Here is a 5,619-nt window from a genome sequence, read left to right on the forward strand (position 1 = left end):
GTTCTAAGACTAAAGCAGGAAGAACTGTCAAAGGGCAACCATACTTGTAAGGATTTGTACAAGTCCAATTTATAATGAAATTAAGGGGCTGAGTAGTTTTGAAAGATTTGTTAAAAAGGGAGATACTTTTCATAGTCTCTCCAGCCCAGAGCTGAGAAACACAAGCATTATTGGAATACTGCTTTGCAGAGGAGGGAGGCTGCTTTCCAAGAACAGACATGGCTAAAAACTCATACACAAATAAGCAATTTTAGCAAAAAATCATTATCAGTCACCCTTTTCTAAAGAAAACAGAGGCAAAAAGTTATGAAGAAATAATTCAGAAATAAAATGAATACTGAATGACTTGTGTCTACCCTTGCATGCTTAGTGTATGCAAAAATAAGAAGCAGTGTGTTCTTTCCAGCTGTGATTCACCTTTCCTACATGCTTAGTGTATGCAAAAATAAGAAGCAGTAAGTGTGTTCTTTCCAGCTGTGATTCACCTTTCCTTCACCTTTACTAGAGCTCCCTTTATTGCAGTAATGGTGTAAAAAGGGTTCTGTACTGCCTGTACTGAGAAAGAAATCTGTCTGTGTTTGTGTAAATGTGTGAAATACATACATAAAGCACAGTGTACTTAATGTTTTAATAGAGAAATGAGGATACAGCACCAGAAACTGTCAGCAAATGGAAGTAGTTTTTGTCACACGTTCACTAGCAAAGAAGGATATTTGTTCTCAGGAGGTGAAAGCCAGGGTGTTGTTCCCTGTAGTGATTGTACCTTGGGAGGTATCATATCTACAGGTCCTCTTGGTCCTCAGTAGAAAAAACAGCCTGGGTTAGAGAGGAGCAAATTTCCCAACACTCTGAACCACAGATATCAACCATCACATGAACCAAAGCCACAAAATTGTATCACCTACATATCTTTGAGCATGAAGAGAGAAGTCCCTCAGTCCAAGAGAACAGTTTTTCTGAGTCTTCCATTGCTTTCCTGCAAAGAAACAAGCATAGATATAAAATTGAGTGTTTGGTTATGACAGACAGATGTCTATTACAGACTCCATTAAAAACACAAAATAGCTTAAATTTGTGGAGAATAGATAAATCTACAAAATTTACTTTACAAAACTGGTCTGAGTAGAAGTTAAATTTGTCCATCATTAGACAATGTGATTGTTAAATCTCAGCAAATATTTATTTGGGAAAATACCACAGAGAGATCTCCATCTCTGTTTATATGACTAAATGGTAGAAATCCCTCTGTGGAGATCTCTTCTCTTCAATTAGAAGCAGCATGAAAAGGGAATAAGGCTCACAGAAAAGAAGTGTTTGATAATTGTCATACAATAAAGTATGAAATATGAATGGAGATCAAGCACACATTGTGAACCATGCACATAATTATCATAAACTTTTATGCTGCATCCTGCTCTTTATTATGGCCTCACCATATAAAACACAGATCAGCTTCAATTAGAGTAATTTAAAAACAGAAGGCCACCTTTCAACATAGCTTCTCAACTATGCAGTATGCTACATGGATAAATATTGCATTTAAGTTATTAATGCTATATGGTTATGTTATAGATGGTTATCCCAAACTATATTCCATTCCATATAATTACCAGTTTCTCCCCTGTTCTCTGAACTCCTCTGCCTTCTTCAAGATTTCTGGTCATTTTAATCAAATGAAGAGGACAAAAATTCTGAATGGCTGCTCATAAATGTTATTGAATGATTATCTTGCCTTTGATCAATGGCTACCAAAAAGCTATTTCCTATTTCTCAATCATGGCACCTTTCAGAAAGTGCAAGGATTTACCCCCAAGGAAATGCAAACATATAAATATTCGACATCTGTAAATATTTAAAAAGAACTAGGATATTCCACAGTAGTGAGGAGAACATACCTGAAAGCTCCTGAGAGCAGTAAGCACCCAATGAATTTAGCTGGTGATTCTGACATTCTGTTGTAATGTCATCCCAGTGTGAGCTGAAGATTAGATAGCCTAGTCTGGGTTGTGTTTATTTTGTTATGTTGAAAAAGATATCTGAGTTGATTAAAATATTTTTTATAGATTAAAGACATTTTTGTCATTTTTAATGACTTACTACTAGTACTTTATAAAAAGTATTTAAGATTATGTTGACATATGCTTTAAAACAAGAAAAGCTCAAGTGGTATTTAATGGATAACTTATTACAAAGAAGGAATTCTGTAGTCCTGCTTTACCTTTAATTCACATTGTTTGGATGGAGCACTTTTTCACATGATAAGGGACTCTGTGTACAGCTAGGAAGAGGTGACTCGTGTGGCCAGAGAGCAAATCAAAGTCCCCTGCAAACAGCGAGGGTCTCCAGTGCTGTTGTATATTCGAGGGAGATCAGAAATGCCAAACTGTGTAATGTACATCACATTCCACAGAAACCACCCTGATTCCCTGAGGAACCTAATGGAGCTTGTGCACAAAGTCCATAATTGACATCTTCCTAAACATTAGTTAGGTTGCCTTTAAGTGGCCATTTGGCCCCATCATTCTTGTATATCTGGCCACATGATGGGCCCAAAATGTGCTGTTTGATGCAGTTAGGGCTCCATTTTGGGAGGTGGCAGCTGTGGGCTCTAACTCCTCAGTCTATTATGTATCCATGGACTATCTCCCAAGTTTCTGGGCAGGAACATTAATTCTGGTATGGAAATTCACAAGGAGTGATTTTATATGCACTTTTAAAACATTGTAAGGGCTACAGCTGTTGGTGATTCTTTGCTTTTCATTTATTTTTATACAAACATGTTGTGTATTGATGGTTGGAGTGCCATCAGGATGTGCCTCGTAATATGAGGACATCAGGCTATCTGTTCTGTGACTCCATGGACATCTATGGCACCCCTGCACTCTTTAATTCAAGTCGCTGGAGCTGCTGATTCCTCTCTTGTAAACCAACAAAGGCAAACGTTTAATTAAGAGCAATGCAAAAGTTGGCAGTGGTGACAACTACATTTCTTTGGGCTGGGCAAAATTGAGTTTGCATACATTAGGTATTCTTTAAATGCTGTGCTGGGTCTCCAGAGCATAGAAATTAGAAATGCTTAAATTTCTAAGCTGAGTGAATTCCACACAAACCTGAACCTCACTGTGGGAACGCAGGAACTCTGCAGTTTGCATGTGGATACGAAGCAAAGGCAGGGTTCCTGTAAGAAGGGTCTAAAGCAGGTCTGAATGGACTAAGACACCTAGACTCAGACTCAGGTCAATTTTATGTACCACAATGACTCTCAGGAGCTCACATTGAATGTTTTGGACGCAATAACACTGAAAAACCCCAGTGGAGTGGGGCTGAACTACAGCTTTAAACACCAAGAATACTTAAATATCCAAATCAAAATAATTTTTCTAACATTTCAGTTTCAAATCTGTCTCCAAAGTAAAAAGGTGCTCTTTGCCAGAGTTAGTTTAGATGAGATCTAGCTGTGAGGAATCTCAGTTGGCCTGTCATTTGGGATTTGAGTCTCATGACTGAGCACATCATACTGCAATGCAGCAACTTTAAATCAGAGCTTTCTCACAGGAACAATGCCCAATGAAAAGCAAACAAAGGAGGAAACCAATAAACCTTAATCTTTTAGTACACACCAAACACCTTCAATTCCAAGAGAAACTGAGACAGTGAAAGAACCACTTTTTACTCTCACGTGTATTTTCATTAATGTTTAGGGGTTACTTCAAAGTCATGGAGGTAAGAGAAATGTGCCTGAAAATTAATATTCACTGAATACCCTGATTATTAGTCTTAATCAGAACAACATTAGAAGGTCGGGGTCTTTGTCAATTTTTTCTCTTGGTATTTGTTCACTTTTTTTATCAGATGGTTGCTTCATGAAGCTGGTGGCCTTCAAACTTGGCTTTGTCTCTTGGTTCTTTTTAAATACCAGAAACTGGAACAACACACAGGCAACAATGAGTTAAACCATAGCTGGCTGAAATCATGTTCAAAACGGTAAATCTAGGATTAATAGGTTCTTGTATATTCTGTTGACAAGCTGCTAAATCCTAAATTATCTAAAAAAACTTAAACAGAACTTCATCTGTGGCCCTAGCCACAGAATATGGCAGAGGTCCAAGAAAGCTGCAGTGATCCCTTGCTGGGATCTTGGGATGGTGGCAAAATGTATAATCTGTATGATATGATGATCCATAACTCGTCATGCAGCCGTGTAAAGCCAAAGCTTTTATGTATTTCTGGGATTTCTCCATGTCTTCTCTCCACTCATCATTTCCCCTCTCTGTTTCCATACTCATGGGCTACACTGCCCAAGTCTCCCAGTCAGAGAGGTCAGGAAGGTTTTCTGACGCCCTTCTGTGTGGATTGTCATGATGGGGAACCTGATGTACCCGACAACAAATCTTTTCAACAGCTCACACAGACTACATTGATCCTGTCATCCAATGAAGCCTGTTTTCCTTTAAAAATAGGCACCAGCTCCCATCAATTTGCATTATTTCATTACTCACCACAAAGCAGGCTTCCGGCAAGGTGCTTCAACAATCACTAGATAATGGTTGAGAAGCATAAATAATCATTTAAAAACTTCTGGGACTTTAATCAGCCATCAGGCCATTTAGGCAGGATTTTAATGCTGCCTGGTAGGAGAGCGTGCATAATGGGGCCTCTTTGGAGGCATTTTTCACAACAGATTACTCAGCATATAGCAAGGGATATACTCAGTATTAAGGTGTCTGAGCCAAAAGAACTGGGCAGGAACAGGCAAGCTCTACCAATTCATGCAGATAAACTCGGTAAGCATGGCTTTGTTTGCGGACAACCTCGCAGGCATTGCTCTTGTGTCACGACAGCTTTGTTTGCACGGGAGCAGCAGCCCAGAGAGCCAGTCTGTGGAGAATTACCCAGCCCAGAGATGAGCCCAGCAGAGCCCAGGAGGCTGCAGGATTTAGCAGAAGGTAAGGCAGGAGATGCATTGTGCTCCCACGTGCTGGTAAAAGACAGACTGCCTATGCCACCTTGCAAACAGTGTGGCTTAGCTCTGTAAAGAAACTTGCTCTCCTTCCCATCCAATAGATAAAGAAAATCAAATTGCTGCTAGGGACCAGCACTGCTTTAGCAAACCAGGATTTAGGTTCAACTTCTCAAAACAGCTGGAAAACTCTAGCAAAGCCTCAAATATTTTTTAACATATCTTTTAAATCCATGGGTTACACAATCTTAAAATAATAGATTTGAATAAAATTAGTTAAATTTCATTAAAATCACCTCACAAACATCACCTTGCAGGGTACACAGAGCACTGTGCCAGAATGGGACAACATGTTAAAGGACAGAGAACTGCATTTACCTCTCCAAAGGACTATCTTAAACAGCAGCAGTCTTAGGGTCCCTTTTTGACAAAGGAATATAACCTTAGAAGATCTTTTTGGTACCTAAACGAGATATCTATATAGATATATATAGATATAGATAGATAGATATAGATAGATAGATATATATGTGTGTGTGTGTATATGTCACTTTGCAGTTACTTTTTGAAAGAGGTTTCAGATTCTGAGTTATAGACAAGCTGTGACAATTTTACCTTGAGAAATTTTTTTTCCTTGCTTGGAGCACATCAGTCTCTTT

Source organism: Corvus brachyrhynchos, unplaced genomic scaffold (genome assembly GCF_000691975.1).
Source record: "Corvus brachyrhynchos isolate BGI_N302 unplaced genomic scaffold, ASM69197v1 scaffold52, whole genome shotgun sequence".
NCBI classification, from domain to species: Eukaryota; Metazoa; Chordata; class Aves; order Passeriformes; family Corvidae; genus Corvus; species Corvus brachyrhynchos.